We start from the raw sequence: 27,375 nt of genomic DNA, 5'->3' as shown, positions 1-27,375 counted from the left end.
GAGAGTTAATCATTTTATTGAAGTGAGTGAGAAGTTGATGTGCTGCACTGGTGACAGGTAACTGTGACTCACAGTATCGAACAGTAGCTAATGTCATGGCAGCATTCATCATCTATTTACAGACTGATTTGAATCAACCTTTTTTTTCCCACTTGCAAAGCAGTCCTTGCCAATTTATAGACTGATTATAGCAAAAGTGGGCGGGTGCTACATTAAAAGAATAAACCAGCTGTGCAACGTAGTCTGTAAGAATCTCACCCTCGTGATTGTGGATCAAGTTTCTTTCAACCTCCTTTAACAAGCTTCTGCCTTCTGGACACTTGAGAATTATTCATCAAAGGTAGAAAAATAATTTTCAATATCCATCACTGGAAGTATTTACTTTTATAAGGAAAAAGCTCTCTTTTAAATGTTATTTGTGGAAGTAAATATTAAACGTGATTTATACATAGTTGCTAAAAAGTTCTTAGGAATTACTATTATTTCTGCTTCTGATGATGGTTACATGGGACTAATTGCTTTTTGATCTTGTCATAGAACATACGTTATCAATTTTTAAAAAAGGTAACTATAGTAACTCAAGTTAATACCTGCTACCAGCATTTCGTGTTGGAAGGAAGTCACATGCCCCACTGTTTAGCTGTTTTACTTCAGTGTAAGCTTTTGATTAAATCTCCAAGTCTAGTTGCTTGGATTTGGATATGTTCGAAATAGTTGCATCATATTGTAGTATAGGATGTCAGACTCAGTGGTAGAATGATCTTCCACATGCTGAACTACCCAACTTGGCTGTGGGGTAATACTAAGTGGAGGCAAAGCACTTCCCAAGAAAGAAAGAGGTGGAAAATTGAAGAGAGAATTCCTGTCCCACCTCCCTTGAGGAGGGAAACAAAACAGATGTGTTAACTTGTGTTTGTACAAACTTCAACTGCCAGCAAAACTCGTTCCTTGCCTTAAGGCCATCTGATTGTTTTTTGATCAGAGATGGTAGATGTTGGGAGGAGACCAAAAAGAGAAGATACACTTAAAAGAAGTTAATTATGAAAGAACTACATCCTCAATGACAATAAAATACTGGTGTCAATTAGTGTGTTTTGCTACATCATATTACCAGAATTATGGTATGAAGATTTGTGTCTCAATCTCACTCTCCTACCTGGAAATTATGACTCATTCAGTTCCTTATTTAAACAAATGTTTTGTTGTTGCAATGCAACTACTAAGCAGTAGAAAGAAATGGAACTTGACAGGATGAACTGGTTCAGAAAACTCTGCTACTTTATTTTTCGGAGTAACAAGCTGTTTGAATGTGGCTCTGCCAATGTACTTTAATTAGCATAAATACCTTGTTGAAACTAGCTGAAACAGGAAGTGTTTAGAATGCTGCAATATAGAAAATGATTCCGGTCTCACTCCAACCAGTTAGTAAAGGACAGGGCTGTGCACAAAGACATGAGTTATTCCTCTAATCAGCTGCAGTCATTTCCAGATCATAAGGATTAGTAAATCTGATTGATTATTATAGATATTTCAAATACCAGTAATGAAAAATGTGCAAAGAAACTCATGACCATATATGAAAGATACTGTTAGTACATCAATTTCCCAATTATTCAAACCAACTTCCAATTAAGGATATCTGCCTTCTTTGCTACTGAGTGTACCTACCGAGGACCTTGTTGGAGCTCCCTCTATCGGTCAATGGCACCTTTATGCTGCCTCACCTTAGTTGCATTTCAATATGCGTTCATTTATTGAATGTTTCAAATATGAAGAAAAAATATTTAATTTGGCGCATCATTTTGTTTTTGACAGCCTTTCCTTGAATCTCATTCTTACATCTTGAATGACTACAGGTAAACCTCAGGAAGATAGGTGTAGGTTTGGTAGTGTAGAGGTCCTTTTGCTGGACTAATATTTCCAGAGGTCTGCGCTAATAATCCAGAGAATTTAAATCTCACCATAGTAGTTTCAGAATATGAATTCAGTTTTAAATATCCGTAAATAAAAAGCTGGTATCAGTAAAACTGACCATGAAGATGTCAGATTGTGGTTAAAAACTACAACTAATTTGCCAGTGTCCTGTACCCAATTGGCCTATATGTGACTCCAGTTCCACACCAACATGATTAACTCTTAACTGCCCTCTGAAGTGGCAATCAAGTCACTCAGTTGTACAAGGAATAACAAGAACAAAATTGGACAGACCACTCAGCTGTGAATGAGGACATATCAATAGCACACCTAGCTCATTTAATTTTGCTAAGTCCTCCTCGCTAACTTCTGGGGGTGGTGCCAATGTTTGGAGAACTCTCCGATAGACTAATCAAACAACAGCTTGTATATTCATCCTCACATCATCATAACAATTGGCCAAACTCCCATATACCTTCATTACCAATCCTGTTTATGTTCTGTTCCTCTGGCAGAGGTGTATGTACTGTGCAATGCAGTTGGGAGGGAGTGCCCTCAGTGTTCTGCATTGGATCTAATGAAGTCTCATGTCTTTGGGTTAAACATGGGTAAGAAAATTGCCCAGATATATCCTGTCCACAAGAAGTGGGACAAATCCACCTGGTCAATCAGGTGCATGGGAACACCACCACCTCCAAGTCCCCTTCCAAGTCACAAACCATCCTGACTTGGACACGTCACTGTTCCATCATCATCGTTGAATCAAAATCCTGTAACTCCCTTCCTAACGGCATTTGGGACTGCCTTTACTACCAAGACTGCAGTGGTTCAAGAAGAAGGCCTACCACCATCTTCACAAGGGAACTGGAGATGGGCAATAAATTTTACCTTGCCAGCAATGTCCACACCCTGAGAATTAATCATAAAATTAATTATAAAATTCATTCAAATCAATAAAAAGTATTTTTGTTTCTATTTAAAGTTTTGAAGGCATTCCTAGTGAAAGTTTCTGATTACAATCTTGAGAGAAATAGTTTTCCAAGTGTTTATATTTTGAAAAAAAGCAGATTTTTCCTCTGAATTAGGAATTTTAGTGAATGAAACCTGATTCTAATTATTAGGTATAGAGACACATATCAAAGTAATTACTTACTGCTTAACAACTCCCAATATTGATGCAAAGAAAGGGTTTGTTGCCACTTATGGGAGTGTTTGTTTGGTTCTACTATTTGATTTTCTGACATGTATGAAGTTATATTGTTGGTTATTTACTTCCTTTTCAGCTGAGAAACGAATGGTAAAAAATTATGCACTCTTTTATTCACAAATTTCCAGTCGCAGATGATAATGATAACATTTAAACTTCAAAGTTTGACAGAACTGAATACATTTGTCAGGGACATACTGGGTGCCATTCGACAAAACAAAGCTGTAGCCATTTGGCAGATGTAAATTGAAAAACAAGACATCCAATCTCATTAGAATATGATCTAACTTAATATGGGCATAAATCAACAAATAATTGGAACCATGGAAATGCCGAAGCCACCTCGGGATATTTCTTCCTTGAGTCTTAAAATGATAAGTTTCAACTCATTTCCCCATCATTCATGAACATTTGGCACAGCGAACTAATGCTGCACTGGCTTTTTTGGTAGAATTTGCTGGAATCATCCGAACCAGCACAAAAGAAAATCAAGGAATTCCAAGCACAAATTACATTCAGCGCAAATTAAGTTTCTGTGATCTTTTGGCGCTTGTTTAAAAATCATCGTGTAGGAAGCTGGCCCCACCCACAAATCTGGCCATGCCCCAGATTGAACTAATCACCACTAAGTTTTCACTAAATGCATCCATTTGCTGGCCTTCAAGAAGGCTCTTAAAATTAAACTACTTTTTAGGCCCAATGAAACTAATATGCATGTATTAAAATCTTTTAATATTTTTCTAATTTACTTACTAACTGACTACTGTACATCAGTGTGACTATTAAATGATTCTGTATAGTTTTTTAAAGTCATTTTCAGCCATTTAAAATTGGGTTACTCACAGGTGGTGAACTCAACACAAAATTGTTTATTTTTGTGATAAATCCATTTTCAGCTGCATAAATAAAATGGCATCAATTTATCACTCTTAAACATAACAAGTATTTTTTTAATGCTAAATGTTTAAAATATCATGCTAAGACATTACCCATTTGATCGAGTTCATGGCAGATTTTACATTCGACTAATGCAAATGAGTTTAAGCAGAAACCTGAGCAAAGAAAACCACTTCTGCAAACAAGCACATTTTGAATGCGAGTTGCGCCCCCAGGGTGGAAACTCTTGGCCGACATGCTGAAGAACTGGCAATCGGAGCAGTTTTTCAATCTTTTATGTGACTTAAACTGATGCTACAAAATTACATTTCAAGGATGCAGGAAAAATGACTGAAGTCTGGTCATATGTTGAGAAATGTCCGAAACTAGTACAACTGGAAGATGCTTGCATTTTAGAATTGGGCATGGCTAGTTTCGGAGGGAGGGGAGGGAATTCATTTGGATGAAAGGTTTGATGGCCAGATGTAAAAGATCAAGAAGACTATGGTGTATTGTAGATATACAGGTAACTCACTTAGAATTTATGATTAATTTTCATTTCTGTCACATTGTGTAGCATTGATAACGTAAATATAGGTGTGGAAAATTAGCTGAGTAGTTTGCGCACCTTAATTACAAATTGTTTAAAATAGGTTACTTGCCTTGATTAATACAAGTCATCAATTTTGCTACTAAAACTACTCAAAATTATCTTGCATTTATAGCCCTTTAGATATAGTTGATTGGCTCAAATTAGGCGCAATGAAATATGAAAATATGCATTCTTTCCCAATGAAATATCATTGCTGTATTGTCAGCCGATGGGATTGCATTTGTTAATTGTTGTAAGTCACTGACATTCATAAACTCAGTTTTGCTTCTGTGTCCTTTGCATGAGTTATTCCTATTATTGCAGAAGCCAGCCCATAATTTTTTTTTTTCAAAAACAATCTTTCCCTCAATCTTCCCAAGCTGACAGTACTGACTCATACCAGGAAATAGCTCCAAAGGCATTGAGAGGTTTCTGGTACTTCCTGCAAGTTGCCATTCTTAAAAGCAGTCATCATGACAGGCTATAAAACTTTGAGTATCATAAAAAACTTTGAGCTGTGCCAATCCGGTCCACACACGTCTACTTTTCACTACGTGTCACTGAATAGCAATGAGGAACAGGAACATTCTGACTGACTTTTTTTTAGCCCAGGGTAATATCTTTGATTATCGCTGTGTTTATAGTGGAATTTTATGCTGTAATTTTCAGAATGTTGTTCACGGCATTTCTCCTGTATCTGACGAAGGGAGAACAGCATGTCAACGGTCGATCTCTCTGCACGAAAGCCACAGTGTGCCTCAGGGTAGACGCGCTCGGCCAGCTTCTGGAGCCTGTTCAGAGCGACTCGAGCAAAGACTTTCCCCACTGAGCAGGGAGATTCCACGGTAGTTGTTGCAGTCACCGCGGTCACCTTTATTTTTATAGAGGGTGATGATATTGGCATCGCGCATGTCCTAGGGTACTGCTCCCTCGTCCCAGCACAGGCATAGCAGTTCATGTAGTGCTGAGAGTATAGCAGGCTTGGCACTCTTGATTATTTCAGGGGTAATGCTGTCCTTCCCAGGGGCTTTTCCGCTGGCTAGAGAATCAATGGCATCACTGAGTTCCGATTTGGTTGGCTGTATGTCCAGCTCATCCATGACTGGTAGAGGCTGGGCTGCATTGAGGGCAGTCTCAGTGACAGCATTCTCCCTGGAGTACAGTTCTAGGTATTGCTCAACCCAGCGGTCCATTTGTTTGTGTTGGTCAGTGATTATGTCCCCTGATTTAGATTTGAGGGGGGCGATCTTCTTGATGGTTGGCCCAACAGCTCTCTTCATGCCATCATACATTCCTCTGATGTTTTCGGTGTCTGAGGCCAGCTGAATATGACTGCATAGGTGTTGCCAGTAGTCGTTTGCGCAGCGCCTAGCTGTTCTTTGTGCAGTGCTTCTGGCTGCTTTAAGTACTGCGGATGTTAAATCTCTGGGGGCTTTCTTGTAGTTCAACAGTGCAATGCGCTTAGCGGCTATGACAGGTTCCAGCTCTTCATTATGAGATTGAAACCAGTCTGCATTTCTCTTCGCACTTTTGCCGTAGGTGGTTAAAGCTGACTCAGATGGCGTCTCTGATGTGGGCCCACTTGGTCTCAGCATCCCCTGTGGGAGTGTTTTGAAGGGCTGTTACAAGTGAATTTAGAAATTTTTGTAACAGCTGTGGGTGAGAAATTCTGCTCGTGTTGATGCGCGGGTGGCCCTTCTGCTTGGAATGATGCAACTTCTTTGGTCTGAGTCTAACCTTGCTGCACACCAGGGAGTGGTCGTGAACAACAGATGCCCCTCTACATTGCTTTCATTGATCTCACCAAAGCCTTTGACCTCGTCAGCAGACGTGGTCTCTTCAGACTACTAGAAAAGATCGGATGTCCACCAAAGCTACTAAGTATCATCACCTCATTCCATGACAACATGAAAGGCACAATTCAACATGGTGGCTCCTCATCAGAGCCCTTTCCTATCCTGAGTGGTGTGAAACAGGGCTGTGTTCTCACACCCACACTTTTTGGGATTTTCTTCTCCCTGCTGCTTTCACGTGCGTTCAAGTCCTCTGAAGAAGGAATTTTCCTCCACACAAGATCAGGGGGCAGGTTGTTCAACCTTGCCCGTCAAAGAGCGAAGTCCAAAGTACGGAAAGTCCTCATCAGGGAACTCCTCTTTGCTGACGATGCTGCTTTAACATCTCACACTGAAGAGTGCCTGCAGAGTCTCATCGACAGGTTTGCGGCTGCCTGCAATGAATTTGGCCTAACCATCAGCCTCAAGAAAACGAACATCATGGGGCAGGACGTCAGAAATGCTCCATCCATCAATATTGGCGACCACGCTCCGGAAGTGGTTCAAGAGCTCACCTACCTAGGCTCAACTATCACCAGTAACCTGTCTCTAGATGCAGAAATCAACAAGCGCATGGGTAAGGCTTCCACTGCTATGTCCAGACTGGCCAAGAGAGTGTGGGAAAATGGCGCACTGACACGGAACACAAAAGTCCAAGTGTATCAGGCCTGTGTCCTCAGTACCTTGCTCTATGGCAGCGAGGCCTGGACAACGTATGTCAGCCAAGAGCGACGTCTCAATTCATTCCATCTTAGCTGCCTCCGGAGAATACTTGGCATCAGGTGGCAGGACCGTATCTCCAACACAGAAGTCCTCGACGTGGCCAACATCCCCAGCTTGTACACACTACTGAGTCAGCGGCGCTTGAGATGGCTTGGCCATGTGAGCCACGTGGAAGATGGCAGGATCCCCAAAGACACATTGTACAGCGAGCTCGCCACTGGTATCAGACCCACCGGCCGTCCATGTCTCCGCTATAAAGACGTCTGCAAACGCGACATGAAATCCTGTGACATTGATCACAAGTCGTGGGAGTCAGTTGCCAGCGTTCGCCAGAGCTGGCGGGCAGCCATAAAGACAGGGCTAAAATGTGGCGAGTCGAAGAGACTTCGTAGTTGGCAGGAAAAAAGACAGAGGTGCAAGGGGAGAGCCAACTGTGCAACAGCTCCGACAAACAAATTTCTCTGCAGCACCTGTGGAAGAGCCTGTCACTCTAGAATTGGCCTTTATAGCCACTCCAGGCATTGCTTCACAAACCACTGACCACCTCCAGGCACTTACCCATTGTCTCTCGAGATAAGGAGGCGCAAAAGAATTTTCAGAAAGGCAAGTGGCAATTTTAACGCTGGCTGCTTGGCGGAAACCAGGTGGGCAGGTAGTTAGATGCGCCCATGAGACTCCTACGTCATCACACACAGATCCCTCAAGCTCTGATTTTAACCTGTCCTTCTCAGCAGCTGAGAAACTTGTGAGGTCCTTCTTTAAATATGCAGATCAGGGCCCAATTGCTATTTTAACTGTGGGCCTGAGTAGGAAAGCAGTTGTGAATCCACCTAGAAGGAAGAGGCTCAGAAGCTAGAAGATTCCCAAAAGGAACATTTTTGAACTGTTGTTTACTTTCCTTTGGGTCCAGGAGGAGCAGATAATTCTACTGACTCTGCACAACTTGTTGCCTGTGAATTAGGGATTTTTTGAAACTCCCCTCTTTAATGGAGCCTCTTGCTGCTGTCCCACCATTCTGAGAGGCTTCCCACCTTATTGTGCCTCCTCCTCCCTTTCATGGTTCATGCGTGGATCCTGTGCCTCCAAACGAAAATTCAAAATTGGCCCTTAACGAGCTGACAACAAGCTCTTTCGTTTAATTGGCCATTTACTGACACTGGGCAGCTTGGCTCCTCCAGCTTTTGGCACAGCCTTTTAAAATTCGAACTTGTTAGTTTCGCATAGGGAAACCAGCACACCAACCAGAATGGTGGGTTCAAGCAACTGCCTGCCCCAGTTCCTGCCCTCGTAGTCCAATAAAAATCCCACCCACTGTTACGTTTATTTGGCTTGAAACTAAAAATCGTGGCAATATTTTCTCAGTCAACGGAAAATAAAACATAGAAACATAGAAAACAGGAGCAGGAGTAGGCCATTCGGCCCTTCGGGCCTGCTCCACCATGTCATGACTGATAATCTAATTCAGTACCCTGTTCCCGCTTTATCCCCATATCCCTTGATCCCTTTGCCATTAAGAAATATATCTATCTCCTTCTTGAATATATTTAATGATTTGGCCTCTACTGCCTTCTGCAGTCGAGAATTCCACAGGTTCACCACCCTCTGAGTGAAGAAATGTTTCCTCATCTCTGTTCTAAATGGACTAGTTCTGGACTCCCCAGCCATCGGGAACATCCTCCCTGCATCTAGCCTGTCTAGTCCTGTTAGAATTTTGTAGGTTTCTATGAGATCTCATTCTTCTAAACTCCAGTGAATATAGGCCTAGTCAATACAATCTCTCCTCATACGTCAATCCTGCCATCCCAGGAATCAGCCTAGTAAATCTTCTTTGCACTCCCTCCATGGCATGAACATCCTTCCTCAGATAAGGAGATCAAAACTGCACACAGTACTCCAGATGTGGTATCATCAAGCCCCTGTATAACTGCAGTAAGATGTCCTTGCTCCTGTACTCAAATCCTCTTGCAATGAAGGCCAACATACCAATTGCCTTAAAATAAAAGCAAAATACTGCGGATGCTGGAAATCTGAAATAAAAACAAAAAACAAAGAAGGGTCACTGACCCGAAACGTTAACTCTGTTTCTCTCTCCACAGATGCTGCCAGACCTGCTGAGTATTTCCAGCATTTCTTGTTTTTATACTATTTGCCTTCCTAACTGCTTGCTGTACCTGAATGCTTGCTTTCAGTGACTGGTGAACAAGGACACCCAGGTCTCATTGCACCTCCCCCTTTCCCAATCTATTACCATTTAGATAATAATCTTCCTTTCTATTTTTACAACCAAAGTGGATAACCTCACATTTATCCACATTATATTGCATCTGCCATGCATTTGCCCACTCACTCAACTTGTCCAAATCACATTGGAGCCTCTTTGGATCCTCCTCACAGCTGCACCTGCTCCAGAGTCTATAGAATTTTGGAAGATGAACATCAATGCATCCACTATTTCCAGGGCCACTTCCTTTAGTACTCTGGGATGTAGATTATCAGGCCCTGGGGATTTATCAGCCTTTAACTTCATTAGTTTCCTTAGCACTATGTTTTTACTAATACTGATTTCCTTCAGCTCCTCCCTCTCATTAGACCCTTGGTTCCCTAACATTTCTGGGAGTTCTTTGTGTCCTCCTTTGTGAAGACAGAACCAAAGTATGTGTTTAATTGTTCTGCCATTTCTTTGTTCCCCATTATAATTTCCCCTGTTTCTGACTGTAAGGGACCTACATTTGTCTTCACTAATCTTTTTCTCTTCACATTTAAAGAAGCTTTTACAGTCAGTTTTTATATTCCCCGCAAGTTAACTCTCATATTCTATTTCCCCCCGCTTAATCAACCTCTTTGTCCTCCTTTGCTGAATTCTAAACGGCTCTCAATCCTCAGACTTGCTGCTTTTTCTAGCAATTTTACATGCCTCATCTTTGGATCTAATATTATCCCTAATTTCTTTTGTAAGCCATGGTTGAACCACCTTTCCAGTTTTATTTTTGTGCCAGACAGGAATGAATAATTGTTGTAATTCATGCACACGTTCTTTAAATATTATCCATTGTCTATCCACCCTCAACCTTTTTAGTAAAGTTCCCCAATCTACCATGGCCAACCCGTGCCTCATAACTTCATAGTTTCCTTTATTTAGATTCAGGACCCTAGTTTCGGATTCAACTACTTCACTCTCCATCTTAATGAAGAATTCTATCATGTTATGGTTGCTCCTCCCCAAGGGACCCCGCACACCAAGATTGTTAATTAATCCTGTCTCATTGCACAATACCCAGTCTAGGATAGCCTATTCTCCAGTTGGTTCCTCAACGTATTGGTCTAAAAAACCGTCAAGTACACATTCCAGGAAATCCTCCTCCACAGTATTATTACTGATTTGGTTTGACCAATCTGTATGTAGATTAAAGTCACCCATAATTACAGTTTTACCCTTATTGCATGCATCTCTAATTTCCTGTTTAATGCCATCCCTTGCATCTCCACTATTGTTTGGGGTCCTATAGACAACCCCCACCAACGTTTTCTGCCCCTCGGTGTTTCTTAGCTCCATCCATATAGATTCCACATCATGATTTTCTGAGCCAATATCCTTCCTCACAATTGCATTGATTTCCTCCTTTACTAGCAATGCTACACCTCCTCCTTTCCCCTTTTGCCTGTCCTTCCTAAATACTGAATACCCCTGGATGTTCAGTTCCCATCCTTTGTCACCTTGCAGCCATGTCTCCGTAATCATTACTAAATCAACCATTTATATCTGTTTGCGCTGTTAATTCATCTACTTTATTGCGAATACTCCACACATTAAGACACGTTGCCTTTAGACTTGTCTTTTTAACGTTGTTAGTCATCTTAGCTTTATTTTTCACTACGGCCCCATTTGTTTCTCGTGTATAACTGGCTCCGATTCACTACGAGCAGATTTTGTGCTGCTGGTGTAGACCAATTTCACGCCTTTTGTTTCCAGTACCATAATGTTTAGTAATGCAGTGGTGACTTCATCTTGAAGAAACCATACCTTTAAGAGATCAGGCCACTGATGCAACTGATGGCATCATCAGGCATCTAGAAGGAGGAGACATAATTTTGAGACACATACTCAGCACATGGCTTTACAAAGGGCTGACACATACCAGTGAGGAAAAGACCTGTACCTAAAATCATGCAACCTAGATAAACAAAACAATAAATAGTGTTTGTGTTGAATCCAAATATAAAGCGTGCAGTTGTCATTTAAAGAAGACTTAAAAACATAGCACAACACGACGTGTTCATAGAGTTATACAGCACAAAACAGGCCCTTCGGCCCATCGTGTCTGTGCTGGCCATCAAGCACCTATCTTTTCTAATCCCATTTTCCAGCACTTGGCCCATAGCCTTGTATGCTATGGCGTTTCAAGTGCTCATCTAAATACTTCTTAAATGTTGTGAGGGTTCCTGCCTCTACCATCCCTTCAGGCAGTGTGTTCCAGATTCCAACCACCCTCTGGATGAAAACATTTTTCCTCAAATCCCCTCTAAACCTCCTGCTCCTTACCTTAAATCTATGCCCCCAGTTATTGACCCCTCCATTAAGGGAAAAAGTTTCTTCCTATCTACCCTATCTATGCCCCTCAATTTTGTATACCTCAATCAGGTCCCCCCTCAGCCTTCTCTGCTCCAAGGAAAACAACCATAGCCTATCCAGTCTCTCTTCATAGCTGAAATGCTCCAGCCCAGGCAACATCCTGGTGAATCTCCTCTGCACCCTCTCCAGTGCAATCACATTCTTCCTATAGTGTGGTGACCAGAACGGTACACAGTTCTCCAGCTGTAGCCGAACTAGCATTTTAAACAGCTCCATCATAACCTCCCTGTTCTTATATTCTATGCCCCGGCTCAGAAAAGCAAGTATCCCATATGCCTTCCTAACCACCTTATCTGTCTGTGCAGCTGCCTTCTGTGATCTATGGACAAGTACACCAAGGTCCCTCTGACCCTCTGTACTTCCTACGGTCCTACCACCCTTATCTTATTAGTCTTCCCAAAATGCATCACCTCACACTTATCAGGATTAAATTCCATTTGCCACTGCTCTGCCCATCTTACCAGCCCATCAATATCGTCCTATAATCTAAGGCTTTCCTCCTCACTATTTATGACACTACCAATTTTCGTGTCATTTTCTAGAGTGGTTGGGGAGGGTTTAAACTAAAATGGCAGGGGGATGGGAACTTTTGCAAGGAGTCAGAGGAGGGGAGGACCAAGGACAGGAACAAAAGACAGTAAGGGGAATAAGAAAAGTGATAGGCAGAGAAATCAAGGCCAGAATCAAACAGAGCCACGGTGAAAAATAGTGGGAAGGGGGCAGGTAATGTTAAAAAGACAAGTCTTAAGGCTTTGTGCCTTGACGCGCGGAGCATTCGCAATAAAGTGGATGAATTAATCACGCAAATATATGTAAACGGGTATGATATAGTCAGGATTATGGAGACATGGCTGCAGGGTGACCAGGGATGGGAAATGAACATCCAGGGTATTCAGTATTTAGGAAGGACAGACAAAAAGTAAAAGGTGGTGGAGTTGCATTGCTGGTTAAAGTGGAAATTAATACAATAGTGAGGAAGGATATTAGCTCTGACGATATGGAATCTGTATGAGTAGAGCTGAGAAACACTAAGGGGCAAAAAACATTAGTGGGGGTTGTATATAGACACCCAAACTGTAGTGGTGATGTTGGGAGTGGCATTAAACAGGAAATTAGAGATGCATGCGATAAAGGAACATCTGTAATTATGGGTGATTTTAATCTGCATATAGATGAGGCAAATCAAATTAGTCACAATACCGTAGAGGAGGAATTCATGGAGTGTATACGGGATGGTTTTCTGGACTAATACGTTGAGGAACCAACTGGAGAACAGGCCATCCCAGACTGGGTATTGTGTAATGGGAGAGGAATAATTGACAATCTCATTGTGCGAGACCCCTTGGGGATGAGTGACCATAATATGATAGAATTCTTCATCAAGATGGAGAGTGATGGATTTGATTCTAAGACTAGGGTCCTGAATCTTAATAAAGGAAACTGCAATGGTATGAGGCAGGAGTTGGCTATGATGGATTGGGATTACTTAAAGGGTTGACGGTGGATAGGCAATGGCAAACATTCAAAGAGCACATGGATGAACTGCAGCAATTGTTTATTCCTGTCTGGTGCTAAAGTAACACGGGAAAGGTAGCCAAACCATGGCTTACAAGGGAAATTAGAGATAGCATTAGATCCAAGGAAGAGGCTTACAAATTCTCCAGAAAAAACAACAGATCTGAGGATAGGGAGCAGTTTAGAATTCAGCAAAGGAGGACCAACGGATTGATTAAGAAGGGGAAAATAGACTACATGAGTAAGCTTGCAGGAAACATAAAAACTGACTGTAAAAGTTTCTATAGATATGGGAAGAGAAAAAGATCGGTGAAGATAAATGTAGGTCCCTTACAGTCAGAAACAGGGGAATTTATTATGGGGAACAAAGAAATGGCTGACCAAATAAATGCATACTTTGGTTCTGTCTTCACATAGGAGGAGACAAATAACATACCAGAAATGTTGGGGAACACAGGGTTTAGTGAGAAGGAGGAAGAGAAGGAAATCAGTATAAGTAGAGAAATGGTGTTGGGGAAATTGATGGGATTGAAGGCCAATAAATCCCCAGGAACTGATAATCTACATCCCAGAGTACTTAAGGAAGTGGCCCTAGAAATAGTGGATGCATTGGTGGTCATCTTTCAAGATTCTATAGACTCTGGAACAGTTCCTACAGATTGGAGGGTAGCCAATGTATCTCCACTATTAGTGGCGCAGTGGTTAGCACCGCAGCCTCACAGCTCCAGGGACCCGGGTTCGATTCTGGGTACTGCCGGTGCGGAGTTTGCAAGTTCTCCCTGTGACCACGTGGGTTTTCGCCGGGTTCTCCGGTTTCCTCCCACAGCCAAAGACTTGCAGGTGATAGGTAAATTGGCCTTTGTAAATTGCCACTTTTGTAGGTAGGTGGTAGAAGAATGGTGGGGATGTGGTAGGGAATATGGGATTAATGTAGGGTTAGTATAAATGGGTGGTTTTCGGTCAGCACTGACTCAGTGGGCCAAAGGGCCTGTTTCAGTGCTGTATCTCAAAATAAAAAGGGAGGTAGAGAGAAAGCAGGGAATTATAGACCAGTCAGCCTGATGTCAGTAGTGGGGAAAATTCTAGAGTCCATTATCAAAGATTTTATAGCAGGGCACTTGGAGAACAGTGGTAGAATCTGGCAGAGTTAGCATGGATTTACAAAAGGGAAATCATGCTTGACAAATCTACTAGAATTCTTCGAGGATGTAACTAGTAGAGTTGACAAGAGGGAGCCAGTGGATGTGGTTTATTTGGACTTTCAGAAGGCTTTCGACAAAGTCCCACATAAGAGATTAGCATGTAAAATTAAAGCGCGTGGGATTGGGGGTAGTGTATTGCAATGAATAGAAAATTGGTTGGCGGAAACAAAGAATAGGAATAAATGTGTCTTTTTCCGAATGGCAGGCAGTGACTAGTTGGGTACCACAAGGATCGGTGCTCGGAACCCAGCTATTCACAATATATATTAATGATTTAGCTGAGGGAACTAAATGTAATATCTCCAAATTTGCAGAGGACACAAAACTGGGTGGGAGGGTGAGTTGTGAGGAGGATACAGAGAGGCTTCAGGGTGATTTGGACAAGTTGAGTGAGTGGGCAAATGCATGGCAGATGCAGTATAACATGCATAAATGTGAGGTTATCCACTTTGGTAGCAAAAACAGGAAGGCAGATTATTATCTGAACGGCTATAAACAGAGAGGGGAATATGCAGCGAGACCTGGGTGTTCTCATACACCAGTCGCTGAAGGTAAGCATGCAGGCCCAACAGGCGGTAAAAAAGGCCAATGGTTTGTTGGCCTTCATAGCGAGAGGATTCGAGCACAGGAGCAGGGATGTCTTGCTGTAATTATACAGGGCCTAGGTGAGGCCACACCTCGAATATTGTGTACAGTTTTGGTCGCCTTATCTGAGGAAGGATGTTCTTACTATAGAGGGAATGCAGCGAAGGTTTACCAGACTGATTCCTGGGATGGCAGGACTGACATATGAGGAGAGATTGAGTCGGTTAGGATTATATTCGCTGGAGTTCGGAAGAGTGAGGGGGAATCTCAGAAGCCTATAAAATTCTAACTGGACTTGACAGGGTAGATGCAGGAAGGATGTTCCCGATGGTGAGGAGTCTAGAACCAGGGGTCATAGTCTCAGGATACAGGGTAAACCTTTCAGGACTAAGATAAGGAGAAATTTCTTCACCCAGAGAGTGGTGAGCTTGTGGAATTTGCTATCACAGAAAGCAGTTGAGGCCAAAATATTGTATGTTTTCAAGAAGGAGTTAGATATAGCTCTTGGGGCGAAAGGGATCAAAGGATATGGGGGTAAAGCGGGAACAGGTTACTGAGCTGGATGATCAGCCATAATCATCATGAATGGCGCAGCAGGCTTGAAGGGCTGAATGGGTTACTCCTGCTCCTATTTTCTATGTTTCCATCTATGAACTTACTGGTCGTACCCCCTATATTCACATCTAAATCATTAATGTACACTACAAACTGCAAGGGTCCCAGCGCTGATCCCTGTGGTACATCACTGGTCACAGGCTTCCAATCGCAAAAACAACTCTCGACCATCACCCTCTGCCTCCTGCCACTAAGCCAGTTTTGGATCCAATTTGAAAATTGTCCTGGATCCCATGGGCTCTTACCTTCTTAACCAATCTCCCATGAGGAACCTTAACAAAAGCCTTACTGAAGTCCATGTAGACTACATCAACGGCTTTACCCTCATCTACACACCTAGTCACCTCCTCAAAAAATTCGATCAAGTTTGTTAGACACGATCTCCCCCTCACAAAGCTATGCTGATTATCCTTGATCAATCCCTGCCTCTCCAAGTGGAGATTAATCCTGTCCCTCAGAATTTTTTCCAATAGTTTCCCTACCACTAATGTTAGACTCACCAGCCTGTAATTATCTGGTTTATCCCTGTTACCCTTCTTGAATAATAGTACCACATTCACAGTCCTCCAGTCCTCTGGCACCTCTCCTGTGGCCAGAGAGGATATGAAAATTTGCATGAGAGCCCCTGCTATATCCTCCCTTGCTTCACATAACAGCCTGGGATACATCTCATCTGGGCCTGGGGATTTATCCACTTTTGAGCCCATTAAAACTGCTAATACCTCCTCCCTTTCAATGCTAATTTGTTCGAGTATATCACAATCCCCCTCCCTGATCTCTACAACTACATTGTCCTTCTCCATAGTGAACACAAATGAAAAGTAATCATTTACAACTTCGACTACATCCTCCGGCTCCACGCACAGATTGCCACTTTGGTCCCCAATGGGCCCTACTCTTTCCCTGGTTATCCTCTTGCCCTTAATATACTTATAAAACGCCTTGAGATTTTCCTTTATCTTGCCCACCAGTGCTTTTTCATGCCACCTTTTCGCTCTCCTAATTACTTTTTTTAAGTACCCTCCTACATTTTCTATCCTCCTCTCAGGCCTCCACTGTTTTCAGCCCCCTGAATCTGCCATAAGCCTCTTTTTTTTCCCCTTATCCAATCCTCTATATCCCTTGACATCCAGGGTTCCTTGGACCTTTTGGTCCTACCCTTCACTTTTATGGGAACATGTTGGCCTTGAACTCCTACTATTTCCTTTTTGAATGACTCCCACTGGATGATGTAGACTTTCCTACAAGTAGCTGCTCCCAGTCCACTTTGGCCAGATCCTGTTTTATCATATTGAAATCGGCCTTCCCCCAATTCAGTACATTTATTTTCAGTCCATCTATGTCCTTTTCCATAACTACCTTAAATCTTAGAGTTATGTTCACTAACCCTGAAATGCTCCCCCACTGACACTTCTACCACTTATCCGGCTTCATTCCCTAGGATTAGATCCAGTACTGCCCCTCCTCTCGTAGGACTTTCTATGTGCTGGCTCAAAAAGCTCTCCTGTATGCACTTTAAGAATTTTGCCCCCTTTAAGCCTTTTGCATAAAACTATCCCAGTTAATATTGGGGAAGTTGAAATCCCCTACTATTATTACCCTATTATTTTTACACCTCTCTGAGATTTGCCTACATATCTGCTCCTCTATCTCTCCGACTATTTGGAGGCCTGTCGTACACTCCCAGCAAAGTGATTACCCCCTTTTTGTTTTTAAGTCCGACCCATATGGCCTCATTTGAGGAACCTTCTAAGATATCATCCCTCCTTACTGCAGTAATTGACTCCTTGATCAACAGTGCAATGCCACCTCCTCTTTTACACCCTACCCCCCCACCCCACCCCCACGCCATAAGATTCTATATCCTGTAATATTGAGCTGCCAGTCCTGCCCTTCCCTCAACCATGTCTCCGTGATAGCAACAATATCATATTCCCTTGTGTTAATCAATGCCCTCAATTCATCTGCCTTACTTGTAAGACTCCTTGCATTAAAATAGATGCAATCCAGCCTTGCATTGTTCACTTGTGCCTTAATAGGTCTATATTTGCTCTGCCTTCCAGACTGACTTAATTTCTCTTCTATATTTGGCATTGCATCACCCCCTACTGTACCTACTTGTAAGTGCTTAGGTCAAGTGTTTACCCTGTTCCCTAAACCTGTTTTTTTCAAATACAGAGACAAGATTAGGCTCCCTTTCTCCCACATTTGCTCTCCCACTAAAAATGCTCAGAGGAAATAATTCTGAGATACATTGAATTTTTAAAGCATCTTAAAACATTCAAACACCACCTATAAGGTATTTCAATTTCAATATGTTAGCGATAACTTCAGAACAAAACCCTCTATTCAGCCCTGATAACGCATCTCAACACCAACATCAGAAAAGCAGCTTCTCTTGGACAAATGTCGTTTTCCTACACCAGCCTTATTGTCTATTTGATATTGGAACAAAGGACATATGAGGTGATTTGGTTGGGAAATTTACATTTGTTAAGGAACAAAGCAGATAGATAGAAACAGAAGTATGGATTTTAATCTAACCAGTCCAGTGGAAATGACAGGGTTCAGATCAGATGGCCATTTTACACCCTGATCAATTTTAATGTTCCATATGAGCATATGGACTAAATGGAGTTTGGAGTAAAAAGGGTGTCCAATTCAAACCCATCCCATTCCTGCAGGTGGGTTAAGTTAAAATTGGGATGAGTCTGTTACCACTGATTGAGGGACCTACTGCAAGGTGCATTGATCTAAGATTGAATCATAGAAATATAGAAACCTACAGCACAGAAGGAGGCCATTCAGCCCATCATGTCTGTGTTGGTTCTTTAAAAGAGCAGTCACACTTAGACTCACATCCCCTTCTTTTCTGTAAATCTGTAAGTTCCTCATCCTCAAACACCTGTCCAACTCCTTTCTAAAATTATTTATGGAATCAGCTTCCACCACCTTTTCAGGTAGAACATTCCAGATCCTGACTACTATGGGAATGAAAACATTTCATCTCATTTCTCCTCGAGATCTTTTGTCAATGATTTTGAATCTATGATCTCTCATTATTGGCCCACGCGCCGGAGGGAATAATTTTTCTATATCTATTCTATAAAGCCTCTCATCATCTTCAGAACCTCTATTAGGCCACTTCTTAACCTTGTCTGTTCAAAGGAGAACAGTCTTAAATTTTCCAGCCTTTCCTCAGAACTGAAGTCCCTCATCTCTGGTAACATCCTTGTAAACTTCCTCTGTCTTCTTTCTAAGATATTTACATTTTTCCTGAAGTATGGTGCTTCAAATTGGTGACAATAGTCCAGCTATGGTCCAACCAGTGATACAAAATTCGAACATGATCCCTTTGCTTTTATATTCTATTCTTCTATTTATAAACCCAAGTAACCTATAACCACCGTAGCAACTTTCCCTGCCACCTTTAAGGATTTGTGTACATGGACATGGTCTCTCTGCTCATCTGCACTTTTCAAAATTGTGTCATTTATAGCATGATGTCTTTCCATATTAGTCCTCCAATGTGTATCACTTCACATTTCTCCACATTGAACTCCATCTGCCATGGTTCTGCCCATTTCACCATCCTAGAGCAATATCTTGTCAATGAAATCCTGAAGCTTATAACTATCCTCATCCTGATCTACTACTTTGCCAAGTTTCATACCATCTGCAAATTTTATAATGATGCTCCTTACACCCGACTCTCAGTCTTTTATAAAAATTGAAAAGAGCAATAGACCCAAACTGATGTTTGGGGAACAGCATTGCAAACTACCTCCCAGCCTGAAAAATATCCATCCAACACCAGCATTTCCTTCATGTCACTCGGTCAGTTTTGTATCCATACTGCCTCTTTCTACTTAATTCAATGGATTTCCATCTTCTTCAGAAGCCTCCAGTGTGACACGTCATTGAATGCCTTCCAAAACTCTAGATACTGCAATTACTGCATCACTAAATATAAAAGAATTAGGACAGAGAGCAGGAACAACTATTTCTCACACAGAGTTATGAGGCTGGGGAATTAATGATTGAAGCAGAGACCATGTCAACATTTAAGAATACATTAGGTAGGTGCTTAAAGGAAAGAAGAATAAGGGATATGGGAATTGGGCAAAATCATGGGAGGCTAAACCAAAAACTGACTGGTTGGGCTGAATGATTGGTTGCCATATTGTAATTTCTTTTACGTTGGTTTAGGATTTAATTCTCATGACTCAGGCTGTGCCCAGAAAACTGGCCATGCTACTAGGTTAACTTCACAAAATTCTGCCAATTGCACTGGTTCGGGAAGGCTCTTCAAATTGCGTTAATTTTTCTAGGTACACAGGCACTAGTACGCAGCCTTTTCATATCAAAAAATATTTAATTTACAAAAAAAAACTAGTGTACACTAATGAAACTTGTAAATGGTTCAATATAGTTTTTAATAGTCATTTTTAGTGATTTTTAATCAGGTACTCACCAGTGTAGGATTGACACTCTTACTGAAAACGCTTATTTTTGGTGATAAACACATTTTCATCTGTATTAATGGGCTGATTTTTACTAGCTCTCTGATGTCGGGGTCGTGGGGGGGGTGGTGGTGGGCAGAAAATTCTTCCAGGAGACGCCTGCCTCGATCCCTGACGCGAAGAAGGCCCCTCCACATTTTACAGGTGATGGCGAGGCCTCGGTGCGCCCCCCCCCCCCGCCCCGCCGCATGGCGATGGAGCCTTCATTTGCATGATAAACTTAATTCAAATGCATGTTAATGAACTTATCTGGACCGGGCGGCTGTTCCATGCCAATATTCTGACTGCGCCTTCGGATCCCCATTTGGGAACCGAAGCGAGACACTGGTGGGGAGGGGGGGCGAAGTGTAATTTTTAGGTTGGGTGGGGGGGGACACAGAAAACTGATTCCATTGGCTGAGTGGATGATGGGAAGGGGTTGAAGGTCAAAAATCATAAAGTTTGGGGGTAAAAGGTCAGGACCAGCAAAAATGTTTTTCAGGGGTGGGGGTGGGGTTGGGGAGAGGGAAAAAAATTATTGTCTGATGATTGGGGGCTGGAAGAGGGTCTTTGATGTGAACTTTACTGTTTTTATTTAGATTAAAGGTAATTTTCCCTTTAAACATTCAAATGATCTGTCAGGACTTGAAGCCCTTTTAAAATGGCGCTGGCGCCTGTGTGGTGGTGCCAGACACCGTTGCTGGGGAAGGAATGGCCACCCCTTTTACCTCATCGGGGGCGCAACTCCGTCCCCTCAATTTAAATGAGCCCCGGCACGAAATATCGTGGGAGCTCATCAGCAGCCTCTCCACGCGAGCGGAATGCAAACTTCAAAGCACACTACTGCGATTTGTGGCACGCTATTAAAATTCAGACCAATAAAACTACAGTGGCACAACAATCTTAAATACAGCAATGAATACTTAATGGCAATTGTTGTATGATCACCTTAAGAGTGATGTCCCTTTAAGAACTCAGTATACTAATGAGCTAAGTACCAGGATGTAGTTATGTGACTAGAAGCCATTGTCATTCTGCAACTGCAACACCTAGACAAAAGGCTGAATCTTACCGGCTCGCCGCCAATCTCGGTCAAAGATGTCAGCCCGCATGTGCGGGCCTTACACCGGGGAGTCACCGCGATATGATACGCAGCAGCTCATTTGCATCGCTGGGGCAGACCGCACACCCCCTCCCCGAAGACTTGGAGGGGGTGGGCGATCTGTCCCCGGCAATGGCATCCGGTGCCACTGCGCAGGCGTTGGTGCCATTTTTAAAGGGCTTCAAGCCCTAAATGGCAATTTAAATTTTTAAAGAAGCAGTACATTTAAAAATGTTAAAAATGATTTTAAAAGTCGTTCCAGCCCCTTCCCACCCCCCCCCCCCCAATAGCCTTATATGTCCTTCCTGCCCTCTCCCCCACAAAATACTTACCTTCACTACCTGACCTACCCCACCCCACCCTGCCACAAAGTTCAGAAACTTTTACATTTACCCCTTCCCATCACCCCCTCGACCAATCAGGTAAGCTTGACCCCACTCCTCCCTCCCACACTGAAATACTTACCTCCTCCCCCCCTCCCCACCAGTGTCCCGCATTGGATCTCGGGTCGAAGATCCAATGGCGCGGAGTGCCGGCCACTGACCATAATATCAGAGCGGGACAGCCATCGGGACAAGGTAAGGAATTAGTCCTTTATTTTAATGTTTTAACATATTCAAATGAATGTCCTGTCACCAAGCAGTGGGGGGAGGGGGGGTGCCGCCATGAGGCCTCACCGCTGCTGGTAATAAGGGGTGGGGCCTTCCGGTGTTGAGGCCCATGGCGGGTCTCTCCCGGAGTCATTTAACTGCCCCCTCACCACTACCTCCGACAATGGGGTGCGGATAAAATTCGCCCCAAATGTTCTGTAAATAGTTTACTCTGGCTGCTCATTAAGGAGGCTATAGCTGGGCACTTAGGAATAATCAGCATGGTTTGTGAAAGGGAAATCATGTTTAACCAATTTATTGGAGTTCTTTGAAGGAGTAACGTGCGCTGTGGATAAAGGGGAGCCTGTTGACGTACTGTACTTTGTTTCCAGAAGGCAATTGACAAGGTGCCACATAAAACGTTATTGCGCAAAGTAAGAGCTCATGGTATAGGGGGTAACATATTAGCATGGATAGAAGATTGACTGGCTGGCAGAAAACAGAGAGTATGCATAAATGGGTCCTTTTCTGATTGGCAGGATGTGACGAGTGGAGTCCCGCAGGGGTCTATGCTGGGGCCTCAACTTTTTACAATTTATATCAATAACTTAGATGAGGGGAGCAATGGCATGGTAACAGATGACACAAAGATAGGTAGGAAAGTATGTTGTGAAGAGGATAGAAGGAGGTTGCAGACCGATATAGATAGGTTGAGTGAGTGGGAAAAAAATCTGGCAGATGGAGTATAATGTGGGAAAATGTGAAGTTGTACACTTTGGCAGGAAGAATAAAAAAAGCAGAGTATTACTTAAACGGAGAAAGACTGCAGAATTCCGAGGTGCAGAGGTATCTAGGTGTTCTAGTGCAAGAGTCACAAAACGTTAGTATGCAGGTACAGCAAGTAATAAAGGATAGCATTCCATTAGCCTTCTTTATTACGAGAGGAATTGAAAATAAAAGTGAGGATGTTATGCTTCAGTTATACAGGGCATTGGTGAGATCACATCTCGAATACTGTGTGCAGTTTTGGTCTCCTTATTTAAGGAAGGGTGTAAATGCATTGGAGGCAGTTCAGAGGAGGTTTACTAGATTGATACCTGGAATAAGCGGGTTGTCTTATGAGGAAAGGTTGGACAGCCTAGACTTGTTTTCACTGGAGCTTAGAAGAGTGAGGGGAGACTTGATTGAAGTATATTAGATCCCGAACGGTCTTGACAAGGCGAATGTGGAAAGGATGTTTCCTCTTGTGGGGAAGTCCAGAACTAGGGGGCACTGTTTTAAAATTAGGGGTCGCCCTTTTAGGACAGAGATGAAGAGAAATCTTCTCTGAGGGTTGTGCGACTTTGGAACTCTCTGCCTCAGAAGGTGGTGGAGGCGGGGTCATTGAATATTTTTAAGGTGGAGGTCGATAGATTCTTGGTAGGCAAAGGAATCAAAGATTATTGGGGGTAGATGGGAGTGTGGAATTCAAGACACAAGCAGATTAGCCATGATCTTATTGAATGGCAGGGCAGGCTCGAGCAGCTGAATAGCCTACTTCTGCTCCTAATTCGTATGTTTGTATGTATTGTATATATTAGTTTAGCTGTTAATAAACCTGCTGGAGATCTTCAACGAACTGGAATCCACCCACATCATTTGTTGCTTAAGATAACACAACAAAACCCATGACAGAAAGAAAGAAAGAGAAAGAATTACATTCTATTATGCTGCCGAATTGTGCTGGTTCATTGAAGATTTTGTATTTTTGATTATGCAAATAATTTTCTGTGGAATCTTGGTGGTTTCCCAGTTGTGCCAATAGCGGAAACTTTACTCCATTGTTTAAAGCTCTTCTGTCAATACAAACCCATTTCAGTTTCATATCAGCGCAAACATGAGTGGTACAAACAGGAAATCAATCATCAATCTGACTCACTGGCACTTTTTGGATCAAGAAGTAGAATTTTCCACAGTGGGTGATTTCAAACACTCCACTGGCTAAACACCAGGTGTAATCTAATTCAGGTCCAGTGTGAAGCCAGTTTTAAAAAATAGAAATACACTGGTGATTGCTTCATGATGCGGACCAACCAGTCTTAAACCAATGGTTGTTGTATAAGAGCAGCTTAAGTTTTTTTAATTTGTTCTCAGGATTTGACTGATAACCAGCAAGGTTGTACTTAATGGCCCTCTCAAGTTGCATTGAGAAGGTGGTGATGGGGTTAGGGAGGACGGTGACAATGAAGGAGCCATGATATAGGTCCAAATTAAGATGGTGTGTAACTTGGAAGGAAACTTGGAGATGATGATGTTATCATGAGATTGCTTCTTTTGACCTCTTCACTGGTAGAGGTCTTGGCAATAAAAGGTTTTCTTTTTCAAAGTAGGCTTGGCAAATTTCAGCAGTGCATCTTGTAGATAGTACATAATACTGTATATGATTGGATATCGAGTCCAATGGCAGAGTGCCGATCAAGCAGACCTCCCCATTCTGGTTGATATTGACCTTAATTTTTTTTTACAACTATACCCACCCAAGTGAGTGGTACATATTCCATCACACAACTAATATTGCTCCAGAGATTGAGGCTAAACAATTTAATCTGAAGGAATTCTCAATATACTGGAATTCATTCTTATTATTTTAAATTCATAATGCACTTACTTTAATGTGAAATAATTCAACACATTCTCTGATTTTTTTTTAGATAACATCTTCAACAAAAAAGGCCATATTTGCAATTAACACTCAATATTCCTCTGAATTTGTGGAAAGGTACTAGGAAATATTTATAGTGTTAATATTTCATGGAGATCTCCTCAATCATTCCAATCTGACCATTCCCAGTTGAGTTTGAATGCATAGCTCTCAGCCAGTCAGAACACAATTTATTACAAATGCTGTGAGTGAATATCAAATATAGTCTGTTCAATTTAACTCTGCCCCTTTTTAAAAGACTAGATTTTAAAAGCTAAAATTTCCCTCCGCTCATTTTAATGGTTTCATGTTCTGTTCAGTGTGCGACCTTAGTTGGTGGACACTGTGCATATTTAGCACTAGATTAATGACCCCCTCATTCTTACCTTTACAAATGCTAATGTTCTCATTGTTCCAAATGCTTCAAAGTTCACTGGAGTCTAACCATTTTAAAGGTCATATTTTGTTCTTTAAAGGAGCAATGTTCCATAAATGAGGCTTAAAACAGAGTAGGTAATTAAATACAGGCTAAGCATTACTTATCGTTGGATGATTATAATAATGGGAATCATTTCCCTAGACTGCAGCACATTTGTAAAATGAACAGTTAGCATAGCACTTCCCTATGCTGCTGGTGCTTGGATGGGGGCAGGGGTTCACCCAACAGATGTACAGCCATACACGAAGAGTGAGAATGGGGACATCTGGAGCATCTCCCATGCCAAACATTTTGGACATGGGATATGTCTGCTGCATTTCCTTCCCATCTACAGTTGTCTATGACCAAACACAAAGCTGAGAGTGACACGGGCTAGCAGCTTTGGAGACCATTAGTCTTCCTGACACCAGCGAATATTTTCTGCAATGAATATTTTAAAGATTGTGCTTTATTCCTCGTGGCCTTTAAAATCCAATTTTACCAATTTCTGTCTATAAATTCATAGATTCTTTTGGGTGGTGAATCGGTAAAAACTGACAGTATTTTGAATCAGACAAACCTATGTCACATTACCTTTAGAATTGTCATTGAGACCATAAAAGGCAGTCTTAACTGTACTTGTTAATCTCTTGCTTGTTTTCTTCACTTTCAACATAAAATATGATTTTTCACTGATTTTCTCTGAATTTGCCCTATTTTTTGGATTCTAGAGCTGCAAAGTTGCTCTTTAATGTGGGTTTTTCAGGACTACAAGTGCTGTTTTGGCCCTAAAATAGCATTTGCGGTGCATGCGCAAATTTCTGGTGCCAGCCAGGTGAGACATCATTTTGTTGCAGCCATTAGCATGGGTACAAGGAGCGTCCACCAGAAGTATGCAGGTTAGGCAGATCGGGTCATCAGTCAGCGTGTAACAGCGATTTGGCACCAGCATTGCCATTTTTGGAGCTCAACACTCCAGCTACTGCCATCTCTTAAACACGCACAGCTGAACACATGTTCAGCAGCAGGAAGCACCACCCCCCCAAAGTAGCGCTATTTAAAGGGATCATCCACTACTTACAGGTTCATTGCTGATTGATTTCTTCTTGCTGTTGCTCTGCTTGTAATAGTGTTTGGTGGCTTTCTAGAGTTCTTTAAAGTTGCAAGTGTCAACAGGGAGTGGAGTGGCAGCTGTAGAAGGAATTTTGGCTGACTTCAAGGCTTCTGCACAAACTAGTTGTTCCCAGATATTGTGCAGTAGTATGGACCCCCTGCAACACAGCATGACAGGGAGAATAAGTAAATTCAACACAGAGCGGAACAAGCTGCTGAAATGGGAGAAGGAAGAGGGGGGCAAGGGTTCTCAATAGGAGATCACATCTACCCAGGAACCTCAGGAGGCAATTCTCCTCCCTGAATCTCAGAAAGGAACAGTGTGTCAGACATCCGTGCATCAGTAAGGACACCCTCACTGAAATCTGCCACTTGCTGCTGCCACAACTACAATCTCAGAGCAGGGCAAGGACAGCATTGCCAGTGGCTGTGAAGGTGACCATGACCATGAGCATTTATGCATCAGGCTCCTTTCAGGCTGGAGCAGGCAATATTTGCAATACCTCTCCATTTGCCAAAAACCATTGCATAAGGAAGGTCACAGAAGCTTTCGTTCCAAGAGAGCTGAATACATTTCATTCTCCCTTGCCAGAAACCAGCAGGCAGAGGGAGCACATGGCTTTGCAAGGATTGCAGACTTCCCCATGTGCACAGTGCCAATGGTTGCATGCACATCACTTTGCAGTCGCCACATGTCAACTCTGAGATGTGCAGCAAACCAAAGGGATTCCACTCCCTCAACGTCCAGCTGGTGTGCAACTATATGGAGCATATCATGAAGGTCAGTGCCTGGTATCCTGGCGGTAATTATGATGCCTTCATTCTAAGGCAGTCCACTGTACCCTCTGCATTTCAGCCACTCAGCAAAACAGACAGTGGCTACTGGTGACAAAGGCTATACTTTAATGACATGACTCATGATTCCAGTGCACAATCCACGCATATGTGGGCAGCGTGTATACAACTAAAGCCATGCTACCACACAATATGTGATACAGCAGACTATTAGCACGCTGATGTAAAGCTTATGCTTCCTGGATCTCTCTGGACGAGCCCTGCAATGCTCGGCAGAGTGGCTGTCAAGAGGTGTGCCTGTCTGCTGTATATGTACCGCCTCGCCATGAGGGCATAGCCCTCGTCACCATCTATATAGTGAGCAGCAGGAAGAGGAATCATACAATTATAGAATGGTTACAGCACAGAAGGCGGCCATTCGGCCTGTTGTGTCAGTGCTGGGTCTCTGCAAGAGTAACTCACCTAGTCCCACTCACCTGCCTTT

At 42.5% G+C, this 27,375-nt stretch overlaps 1 protein-coding gene across 1 annotated transcript in view; it reads left to right on the top strand.

Annotated features, from left to right (window-relative positions):
* Window positions 1-280: 280 nt before the first annotated feature.
* Window positions 281-27,375, top strand: part of LOC137371359 (PC3-like endoprotease variant B) — a 906,432-nt gene continuing 879,337 nt past the window's right edge. Inside the window, exon 1 of the mRNA XM_068033824.1 lies at window positions 281-340. The gene's annotated coding sequence lies outside the window, so the exon portion shown is untranslated. The remainder of the gene's footprint in view (window positions 341-27,375) is intronic.

The sequence above is a fragment of the Heterodontus francisci genome, chromosome 6 (genome assembly GCF_036365525.1).
Source record: "Heterodontus francisci isolate sHetFra1 chromosome 6, sHetFra1.hap1, whole genome shotgun sequence".
NCBI lineage: Eukaryota > Metazoa > Chordata > Chondrichthyes > Heterodontiformes > Heterodontidae > Heterodontus > Heterodontus francisci.
Note: the sequence above shows the minus strand (reverse complement) of the source record. Positions and strands in the feature narration are given on the sequence as shown.